Source organism: Lepidochelys olivacea, assembly GCF_965140295.1.
Source record: "Lepidochelys olivacea isolate rLepOli2 genome assembly, chromosome: 1".
Taxonomy (NCBI): domain Eukaryota; kingdom Metazoa; phylum Chordata; order Testudines; family Cheloniidae; genus Lepidochelys; species Lepidochelys olivacea.
Window position 1 is genome coordinate 92,674,998 of NC_140411.1, and position 12,282 is coordinate 92,687,279.

Below are 12,282 nucleotides of genomic sequence, written 5' to 3' on the forward strand. Positions count from 1 at the left end.
TTTTTTAATGTTTCTTATGCCGCCCCCCAGCCCCTTTGCGCTCCTTCCCTTCTCCCCCTCCCCCCTAATTTATATAGCACCTAATGTACTACAGAGTGGTAAGTTTGTAAATTTATTCCAAGTTGGTGTGGTAGTGCCAAGGAGAGAGCTTCTATTTGAAACACACACACACACACACACACACAGAGTTTTGGTAATCAGCAATAATGAAGATTACTGCAACGTCTATCAGTTAAACTCTGTTCTGATTTACACCCCTGCAATAACTTACACGGTAGTAACATTGAAAATTATTGAAAAATTAGGTTCTGTGAAGTTAAAGGTATTTTAGTGAACATTTAAAAAGTTTCATTAAGAGTAGCAGCTATATGTGAGTAACAAGTTTGGAGCAACAAATAGTTCATAATCGCTGACACACATAGCTGAGAACTATACTTTATAAGTGTTTAAATATGTTGTACAGCTGCTCTAAATAAAGAAAATATTTCTAACTCATTTCTATGATTGTCACCCCCTTTCTTTGAAATCCTTCCACTGGTTCCCTCTTCCTCACTTCATCAAATATTAGCTTCTTCTAATCTTTAAGACTGTTTCCAACTTATCAAGTCTTGTATTTTATCATGTTTGCCTTTCCTTACAAATCCTCTGTGCTCTGACAATTATGCTGGACTTTATCACTCACTTGTCTGCTTCTCCCACAAGCATCTTCATGCTTTCTTCAATGCCTCCTCTTTATGCGTGGAAAGTCCTCCTGCAATTATTCTGGAAACTGGAAAACATGTTCCACTTTTATTGCCCTTACACATAGGGCCCTACCAAATTCATGGTCCATTTTGGTCAATTTCACTGTCACAGGATTTTAAAAATTGTAAATTTTATTATTTCAGATTCATAGATATTTAGGCCAGAAGGGACCATTATGATCATCTAGTCTGACCTCCTGCACAATGCAGGCCACAGAATTTCACCCACCACTCCTAAAAAAGACCTCACACCTATATCTGTGCTATTGAAGTCCTCAAATTGTAGTTTGAAGACCTCAAGGAGCAGAGAATTCTCCAGCAAGTGACCCATGCCCCATGCTACAGAGGAAGGCGAAAAACCTCCAGGGCCTTCCAATCTGCCCTGGAGGAAAATTCCTTCCCGACCCCAAATATGGCGATCAGCTAAACCCTGAGCATATGGGCAAGATTCATCAGCCAGATACTACAGAAAATTCTTTCCCGGTAACTTGGATCTTACCCCATCTAAAAACCCATCACAGGCCATTGGGCCTATTTACCATGAATATTTAATTACCAAAACCATGTTATCCCATCATACCATCTCCTCCATAAACTTATCGAGTTTAATCTTAAAGCAAGATAAATCTTTTGCCCCCACTACTTCCCTCGGAAGGCTATTCCAAAACTTCACTCCTCTGATGGTTAGAAACCTTCGTCTAATTTCTAATCTAAATTTCCTAGTGGCCAGTTTATATCCATTTGTTCTTGTGTCCACATTGGTACTGAGTTTAAATAATTCCTCTCCCTCTCTGGTATTTATCCCTCTGATATATTTATAGAGAGCAATCATATCTCCCCTCAACCTTCTTTTAGTTAGGCTAAACAAGCCAAGCTCCCTGAGTCTCCTTTCATAAGACAAGTTTTCCATTCCTCGGATCATCCTAGTAGCCCTTCTCTGTACCTGTTCCAGTTTGAATTCATCCTTCTTAAACATGGGAGACCAGAACTGCACACAGTATTCCAGGTGAGGTCTCACCAGTGCCTTATATAACGGTACTAAAACCTCCTTATCCCTACTGGAAATACCTCTCCTGATGCATCCCAAGACGACATTAGCTTTTTTCACAGCCATATCACATTGGCAGCTCATAGTCATCCTATGATCAACCAATACTCCAAGGTCCTTTTCCTCCTCCGTTACTTCTAGTTGATGCGTCCCTAGCTTATAACTAAAATTCTTGTTATTAATCCCTAAATGCATGACCTTACACTTCTCACTATTAAATTTCATCCTATTCCTATTACTCCAGTTTACAAGGTCATCCAGATCCTCCTGTAGGGTATCCCTGTCCTTCTCTAAATTAGCAATACCTCCCAGCTTTGTATCATCTGCAAACTTTATTAGCACACTCCCACTTTTTGTGCCCAGGTCAGTAATAAAAAGATTAAATAAGATTGGTCCCAAAACTGATCCTTGAGGAACTCCACTGGTAACCTCCCTCCAACTTGACAGTTCACCTTTCAGTAGGACCCGTTGTAGTCTCCCCTTTAACCAATTCCCTATCCACCTTTCAATTTTCCTATTGATGCCCATCTTATCCAATTTAACTAATAATTCCCCATGTGGCACAGTATCAAACGCCTTACTAAAATCTAAGTAAATTAGATCCACTGCGTTTCCTTTATCTAAAAAATCTGTTACTCTCTCAAAGAAGGAGATCAGGTTGGTTTGGCACGATCTACATTTTGTAAAACCATGTTGTATTTTGTCCCATTTACCATTGACTTCAATGTCCTTAACTACCTTCTCCTTCAAATTTTTTTCCAAGACCTTGCATGCTACAGATGTCAAACTAACAGACCTATAATTACTTGGATCACTTTTTTTCCCTTTCTTAAAAATAGGAACTATGTTAGCAATTCTCCAATCATACGGTACAACCCCTGAGTTTACAGATTCATTAAAAATTCTTGCTAATGGGCTTGCAATTTCTTGTGCCAATTCTTTTAATATTCTTGGATGAAGATTATCTGGGCCCCCCGATTTAGTCCCATTAAGCTGTTTGAGTTTCGCTTCTACCTCAGATATGGTGATGTCTACCTCCATATCCTCATTCCCATTTATCATGCTACCATTATCCCTAAGATCCTCTTTAGTCTTATTAAAGACTGAGGCAAAGTATTTGTTTAGATATTGGGCCATGCCTAGATTATCCCTGACCTCCACTCCATCCTCAGTTTTTAGCGGTCCCACTTCTTTGTTTTCTTCCTATTTATATGACTATAGAACCTTTTACTATTGGTTTTAATTCCCTTTGCAAGGTCCAACTCTACTTGACTTTTAGCCTGTCTCACTTTATCCCTACATATTCTGACCTCAATAAGGTAGCTATTTAAATCTGAAATGTCACAGTGTTGTAATTGTAGGGGTCCTGACCCAAAAAGGAGTTATGCGGGGGGGTGAGTGGGGGGATCACAAGTTTATTATAGGGGAGGTTGTGGTACTACTAATCTTAAATCTGGCCAGCAGCCACTGCTCTCTGGCCACCCAGCTCTGACAACAGCACCACCACCAGCAGCAGTAGAAGTAAGGATGTCATGGTATGGCATTGCACCCTTATTTCTGCATTGCTGCCTTCAGAGCTGGGCCCTTGGTCGGCAGCCACCATTCTGGCTGCCCAGCTCTGAAGGAAGAGGCAAATGTCACCATAATTATAAATAACAATATAATATTTAAAAAATTTCAATTTCTCTGTCATTAAGAACTGCATAAACTAGAACTGGGAAATAGCTTTAGACTAGGCCAAGTTTTCTTAAACTTCATTGCACCATGACCCCCTTCTGACAACAAAAATGACTACATGACCTAGGGCAGGGAGACTGAAGCCTGAGCCTCACTGACCCGGGCAGGGGGGGCCAAACCCAAAATCTGAGTTCTGCTTCCCGGGGAGGGGAGGGGCACCAGCCGAATCTTGAGGGCTTCAGCCTTGGGTGGTGGGGCTCTGACTTTGGCTTCAGCCTCTAGCCCCAGCAAGTCTAACACCAGCCCTGGTAACCTCATTAAAACAGGGTCACTGCCCACAGTTTGAGAACCGCTGGTCTAGGCTAATGGCTCTAATGGATCTAAAGCTGATTCAAGGACAAATCTCAGTTTGTGATTGGATGGTAGCTGAGGAGCTTTTGTGACAAAATTTCAGGAATGCAGGAATCTTCCACAATATTGTTGTGTGAGATCTCTGCCATCTTGAATTGTGGAAAAATCTCATAAAATCCTTTTCTTATGTGAGATTTACTCTGTAAGGGGCTGAAATCCTACAGGAATGAGTCCTTTTGCTACAGGAAATCTTACAGGATTTTCATTGTAGCCAAAGAAGAACTAAAACAGGCCTCTTCTGTTTTTGATGGCTGTTTACAGATTCTGACACTTGAATCCAAAGCCTTTGCTCTCAAAATTTTAATAGTTTGCACTGAAGTTCCAGGTTTGAGCCATATCTGTTAAACACCAAAAAAATTATACACATTTGCATTTTAATATTTTTCCTTACTAAATTGTAAGGATTATTACATCTAGTTCAAAGCCCGTTGATTACATAAACTGCCTTGAAAGGGCTCTTGATAAGGTCCCTTCTGCCTCAGATCTCTTTTCCTTATTTCTGTATTACCTATTGAAGCATCGGTGGAGTTTGAGGAGCAAGTGGTGTTCTCATCCATCCTCCCCGTGGAAGGAAAAGGCCCGGGTAGAGACCGTCAAATCGTGGAAGTCAACGAATGGTTATGCAGGTGGTGTTGGAGAGAAGGCTGTGGATACTTTGACCATGGGATAGTGTTCCAAGAAGGAGGAGCGCTAGGCAGAGACGGGCTCCACCTAACGAAGAGAGGGAAAATCATCTTCGCAAGCAGGCTGGCTAACCTAGTGAGGAGGGATTTAAACTAGGTTCACCGGGGAAGGAGACCAAAGCCCTGAGGTAAGTGGGGACATGGGATACCGGGAGGAAGCATGAGCAGGAGAGCGCGAGAGGGCAGGGCTCCTGCCTCATACTAAGAAAGAAGGACAAACAGCAAGTTATCTCAAGTGCCTATACACAAATGCAAGAAGCCGGGGAAACAAGCAGGGAGAACTGGAAGTCTTGGCACAGTCAAGGAATTATGATGTGATTGGAATAACAGAGACTTGCTGGGATAACTCACATGACTGGAGTACTGTCATGGATGGATATAAACTGTTCAGAAAGGACAGGCAGGGCAGAAAAGGTGGGGGAGTTGCATTGTATGTAAGAGAGCAGTATGACTGCTCAGAGCTCTGGTATGAAACTGCAGAAAAACCTGAGAGTCTCTGGATTAAGTTTAGAAGTGTGAGCAACAAGGGTGATGTCGTGGTGGGAGTCTGCTATAGACAACGGACCAGGGGGATGAGGTGGGCGAGGCTTTCTTCTGGCAACTCGCAGAAGTTATTAGATTGCACGTCCTGGTTCTCAAGGGAGACTTCAATCACCTAATATCTGCTGGGAGAGCAATATAGCGGTGCACAGACAATCCAGGAAGTTTTTGGAAAGTGTAGGGGACAATTTCCTGGTGCAAGTGCTGGAGGAACCAACTAGGGGCAGAGCTCTTCTTGACCTGCTGCTCACAAACCGGGAAGAATTAGTAGGGGAAGCAAAAGTGGATGGGAACCTGGGAGAAAGTGACCATGAGATGGTCGAGTTCAGGATCCTGACAAAAGGAAGAAAGGAGAGCAGCAGAATATGGACTCTGGACTTCAGAAAAGCAGACTTTGACTCCCTCGGGGAACTGATGGGCAAGGTCTCCTGGGAGAATAACATGAGAGGGAAAGAAGTCCAGGAGGGCTGGCTGTATTTTAAAGAATCCTTATTGAGGGTACAAGGACAAACCATCCCGATGTGTAGAAAGAATAGTAAATATGGCAGGCGACTAGCTTGGCTTAACAGTGAAATCCTTGCTGATCTTAAACACAAAAAAAGAAGCTTAGAAGAAGTGGAAGATTGGACAAATGACAAGGGAAGTGTAGAAAAATATTACTCGGGCATGCAGGAGTGAAATTAGGAAGGCCAAATCACACCTGGAGTTGCAGCTAGCAAGCGATGTTAAGAGTAACAAGAAGGGTTTCTTCAGGTATGTTAGCAACAAGAAGAAAGTCAAGGAAAGTGTGGGCCCCTTACTGAATGAGGGAAGCAACCTAGTGACAGAGGATGTGGAAAAAGCTAATGTACTCAATGATTTTTTTTGCCTCTGTCTTCACATACAAGGTCAGCTCCCAGACTACTGCACTGGGCAGCACAGCATGGGGAGGAGGTGACCAGCTCTCTGTGGAGAAAGAAGTGGTTCGGGACTATTTAGAAAAGCTGGACGAGCACAAGTCCATGGGGCCAGATGTGCTGCATACGAGAGTACTAAAGGAGGTGGCAGATGTGATTGCAGAGCCTTTGGCCATTATCTTTGAAAACTCATAGCGATCGTTGGAGGTCCAGGATGACTGGAAAAAGGCTAATGTAGTGCCCATCTTTAAAAAAGGGAAGAAGGAGGATCCAGGGAACTACAGGCCAGTTAGCCTCACCTCAGTCCCTGGAAAAATCATGGAGCAGGTCCTCAAGGAATCAATTCTGAAGCTCTTAGAGGAGAGGAAAGTGATCAGGAACAGTCAGCATGGATTCACCAAGGGCAAGTCATGCCTGTCTAATCTAATTACCCTTTATGACAAGATAACGAGCTCTGTGGATGAGGGGAAAGCAGTGGACATGTTGTTCCTTGACTTTAGCAAAGCTTTTGACACGGTCTCCCACAGGATTCTTGCCAGCAAGTTAAAGAAGTATGGGCTGAATGAATGGACTATAAGATGGATAGAAAGCTGGCTAGATTGTCGGGCTCAACGGGTAGTGATCAATGGTTCCATGTCTAGTTGACAGCCAGTATCAAGTGGAGTGCCCCAAGAGTCGGTCCTGGGCCTGTTTTTTTTTCAATATCTTCATTAATGATCTGCAGGATGATGTGTATTGCACCCTCAGCAAGTTTGAAGATGACACTAAACTGGGAGGAGTGGTAGATACGCTGGAGGGTAGGGATAGCATACAGAGGGACGTAGGCAAATTAGAGGATTGGGCCAAAAGAAATCTGATGAGGTTCAACAAGGACAAGTGCAGAGTCCTGCACTTAGGAGGAAGAATCCCATACACCGCTACAGACTAGGGACCAAATGGCTAGGCAGCAGTTCTGCAGAAAATGACCTAGGAGTTACAGTGGACGAGAAGCTGGACATGAGTCAACAGTGTGCCATTGTTGCCAAGAAGGCCAATGGCATTTTGGGATGTATAAGTATGGGCATTGCCAGTAGATCGAGGGATGTGATTGTTTCCCTTTATTCAAGATTGGTGAGGCCTTATCTGGAGTATTGTGTCCAGTTTTGGGCCCCACACTACAAGAAGGATGTGGAAAAATTGGAATACTTCCAGTGGAGGGCAACAAAAATGATTAGGGGACTGGAACACATGACTTATGAGGAGAGGCTTAGGGAACTGGGATTGTTTAGTCTGCGAAAGAGAAGAATGAGGGGGGATTTGATAGCTGCTTTCAACTACCTGAAAGGGGGTTCTAAAGAAGATGGATCTAGACTGTTCTCAGTGGTACCAGATGACAGAACGAGGAGTAATGGTCTCAAGTTGCAATGGGGGAGGTTTAGGTTGGATATTAGGAAAAACTTTTTCACTAAGAGGGTGGTGAAACACTGGAATGTGTTACCTAGAGAGGTGGTGGAATCTCCTTACTTAGAAGTTTTTAAGGTCAGGCTTGAGAAAGCCCTGGCTGGGATCATTTAGTTGGGATTTGGTCCTGCTTTGAGCAGGCGGTTGGACTAGATGACCTCCTGAGGTCCCTTCAACCCTGATATTCTATGATTCTGTGTAAGATGTAACTCAATATTTGTCCAGTTTTCCTTCTTGAATGATGATAAACTGTGCTAAGCTTTATTTATGTGAGGAAAAAAAATGTACAGAAGCATAACTGTTTGTTTAGTCATTCCCAAGTTGCATAAACAGTAATTCAGATTGCCTAGTAACTTCAACAAAAGCCAAATCTGTATGATTAGAGATCATTGCAGGATAGTGATTGCTAGCTGTATAAATCATTCAGCATATGGAAAATATGCAGTTCAAAGTTCACTAAGCTTTGTCTTTCTGGCTTTTTTCCCTTTCTTTGCTAAGAATTACGATGACCGTTCTGACTGGCCGGGTAACATAGTAAGATTTATGTCTTTAATACCATTCTGGTTTTGTTTACAATTTTTTTAAGGTGTCATTTTGTATACCTAGTTTAATGAAAATTCTGTCTCTTGCTCTCCTTTTCCTTTCGGTGAATGATGACATACTAATGCGCATCTGTGAAGCATCGGTCATGTAATTTATTATTTTCCATGTCATTACATTACTTTTGTATGCTGAGCCCTGCATTCTAAGGATCCAATCCTGCAACCAGTACTACTCATGTAAGTTATCCTTGCTAACACAAGTAATGTGTATAGCTTCAGTGGTAATACTTAACTGAGAAAAATGTGCAGGATTGGTCCCTACATTTTCGATCAGTTAATTTACGTTGAGAAGGCATTGGGTGAGATTTCCAAAAAATCCTGAATGACTTTAACACAAGGGACTGTTAATGGCCCTTGAGCTCCTTAATCACTTAGGCCCCAATCCTGCACACCTTACACTGGTGCTTTACTACCATGGGTAGACCCAGTATTTTAGGTAAAATATACATTCATACCGGCTATTTGTTTTAAAATCCTTCCCCTTCATTCCCCTGGGGCCCAAAGCTTTGTTTCTACTGCCAAGGCTGGGCTCTAGGATTTTTGCCACCTCAAGCAAAAACATGTTGGCCGCCCCCACTTTCTCTTTCATGCCCTCCCTCCCAGCCCTGGCTCCGCCCCAACTCCTCCCCTTCCCAAACCCTTCCGCAAATCCCCGCCCCCGCCTCCTCCCCAGGGTGTGCCGCATTCCCCCCCCCCCCCATTGCTTCCTGCAGCTACCCCACAACCCAGCTCACGTCTGCTCTGCCTGCTCCCCTGAACATACTGCCGGTCTGCTTCTCCCCACTCCCTCTCAGGGGAGAGAGAGGCAGCATGTTCAGGGGAGCAGGCGGAGCAAGGGGGGGGGGGTAGAGGAACCACTCCCCGCCCCAGCTCACCTCCGCTCCACCACCGCTGCCTCTCCCGACAGCGCTGCCGCTCGGCTTCTCCTCCCTCTCTCCCAGGCTTGCCGCGCACCAAACAGCTGGTTTGCACAGTAAGCCTGGGAGGGGGGAGAAGCGGAGCGGTGGCGGCGCACTCAGGAGAGCAGGCAGAGGCGGAGTGGAGGCAAGCTGGGGTGGGGGGGTCACATTTCTAGGGGCAGCATGGCCGACACTGGAATGCCGCCCCTAGAAATGTGCCCCCCCAACCACCTGCTTGTTTTGCGGGTGCCTAGAGCTGGCCCCGCCCACTGCTAAATTTAAAATACTTTGCTTAAAGTTTGGTTAGTATGTCACTGGTCCACATGGGAGGAAAGTTAAGCACCTGTGTATATGCTTTCTATGATTGGGGCCTTAGTGTGGAAAATCCAACCCCTTGTCATTAATGTTGTATATCTGAAGATTAATTCTTCTATTTTGTAATCAAAATTTAGGGACAGATTCTTTCAGAAAGAATTTTCTCTGTTTAGATAATTACTTGGACCTAACTGGAATTGAGAAATTTATTGAAAATGGATATATCAAGGTGTGGAGTAAATCTTGTGGCATGAAAAAATTAGCTATAACATTTCCCTTTATCATTCAAAAATAGAGCAGGAAGCAATCACCAAAGACAATATATCTCCTTTGCAAATACTAGGGGGAAGCAGAACATTTCAATAGAACGGATTTCCATAGATTTCTTAGGCCTGTTCCTGCATTGCCTTTTCTCCTTAGAAAAGAACAGTAGTTGATACTGAGGAGGGGACATAGGCAGGGCCAGTGAAACCTCCATTGGGTTGAAATCTACAGGAAAACAGAAGAAATTTTGGCACTCCATTTCAATATGGTGATCTCCTTCGCCTCCTAACTCACTCCAGATGCTTACAGCCACTCTTTTCCGTGCTGTGTTGCCATTGGCTGACTATTTGCCAGGTAAATCCTTCTATCTGCTTGGTAGTTGCTTAAAAGTATAGCATATAGAGTGGGAAAAGTATAGAGTGGGAATTATGCTTGGAGTTTGCAAGTTGCAAGTTGTAGATCATGGCTGTGCAGTTGATTCTGTATATAGGCACTTTTCCTGTATTTGCATGTCTCCGACCTATTTTATTTTTTCCCCTCTCCTCTGTTCTTCTGTTTGGTCTGAGCAAAAGTGAGCAAATGGGAGCAGCTGAGTATTTGTTTATTAAAGGGAAGTAAAGCAAATTACTCTAGATTGTACTTGATCAGATGATTCCAGTTTACTAAATCAGCACTCTCTGGAATTAGACCTCAGATGTTTATGGTTGGGGATCAGTGTCGGAGGGCTGATTAAGGTGACAAGGAAAAATAAAACTAATAGAAAAGGAAGAAATTCAGACATGGCATCCCAAGAGTAAACATCACATCAAAGGATCTCCCTTTTTTATACCCAAAAGAGTTTCACTGTATATTTTGAGTAGAATGTACTACTTGAAAAGTAAAGTGACCTACTTTGACTCCATCAAATCCCATGCTCCCTTTGGGCTACCCAGAGCTGGTATGGTTGTATGTTACTTTGTCAATACATTTTGTATTGTAAGTGACAGCTTTTAGTTTCCATTAAGATATCATATTCCACTTTAAAAGTATTTGACAGCCTTGATAACATGCACTGGAAAGAGGGAAGGATATGAAGCATGTGATGCCTGTTCTGTTATGGGACACTTGACTAATGATGACACATGTCACAGACAGTGTCAGATTAATAAGAAAAGATGTCTGTATCTTTAGTTGCTCTGAAGGGTTTTTTTCCCCCCTGAAATGTTTTGGATGGATTCTAGGAGAGGATGGACAGATAATGAAGATTTTGACCACTTAAGAGGAACAATGATTTGCTCGAGTGTTTCTTATTTGAAACAATGGGAGCTCTGATGTGTGTCCAAAGCAAAGTTCAAACTGAGAAGTTTCAAGCAGAAACAGTATCCCCCAGATTAAAATTAGTTTAAACCTGATAGCTAGAGCTGGATGAAAATCCAAATTTTCATCCTGTAGGAAATTCCAGTATTTTGAAATTTGTTTTGATCCTGCATTGGCACAAAATGTTGAAATCTCAGAAGATGGTGTAGAACATAATGCTTAAAAAAATCACTTTGTTTCTACATTCCTGAAACAAAATATTTCATTTTGATTTGTGGAACCAAATCAAACAATTTGTTTTGACTTTGTTTAACAAGAAACAAATGGTGCATTGTGGCAGTTCAGCCAGAGCGGAGATGGTAGTGCATCTTGAGAGATGTAGTCAAGTTGGGGAGTCCATAGCAGAGAATGGGGGCATGAGGAACTCAAACTACAGCTGCCATAGGGCAGCATGGCAACTCAGGTGGATGCAGATTAATGGCCAACAGATCCCAAACTAAACACTTTGATTCAATTTGACAAAAATGAAATGTTTTAATTTGGGTCAGCCTGACAAAATTAAATCTTTTGTTCCAATTTTCTCAATGAAAAACTGGAAAAAAAAAATCAAGCCTGATGAAAATTTCACTTTTGTGGAAATGCATATTATATTGAAAAAAAAGCAGATGAAAAATTCCTAACCAGCTTTATTTGCAACGCAGCACATTGCACAAAGAAACGGAGGCAGAACTTTATCCCACTTTTCACCACTCAACTAACCCAAACATCTCCAACATCTGAACTCTCTCTCTGCACCATCTTCTTGACCTTTTAGCTCCCTTCTACTCCCACAGTACAGGGCTGGCTCTAGGCACCAGCTAAGCAAGCTGGTGCCTATGGCGGAGCTGCTAGAGGGGCGGCACTCCGCCTGTTCCTGGGGTGACACTCCAGCAGCAGCCCGTCGGCCGCAATTTGGTGGAAGCTCCCTCCGATGTTCCTGTTCTCTCGGGCAGAGGGGTATTCAGCAGGTGTTTTTTTTTTTTTCCTGCTTGGGACGGCAAAAAATGTAGAGCCGGACCTGCCACAGTATACCTTGCAAAGTGCCTCAAAATACAACCCTCCTATTCAACCTTCATGCAGTCTTCTTCTCCCGTTTCTTCTTGACTGCAACCTGCTTGCTCCCAGACACACTCCAGCTTGCTCTAGCTCATCCCCCTTTCCTCCTTCAAGTCTCAGGGCATGTCTATGTAACCTTTCTGCCATGTGGAGTCGCAGCAACAAGGGTTGGATTTAATGTCCAGAGGTTTCTCTTAACTATATAAACCAGAACTGGCTTGAGCCTCCACCCAGCAATCTGGCAAAACTGAACAGCACCCGGGGCTCTTCTAAGAGCAATACTTCTCCTCGTGCAAGCACAAGGGGACCCAACGAAATCAAATTTTTATTAAAAGGGAAAATGGGCACCCAGCATTCTTTTGGGAAAACACCA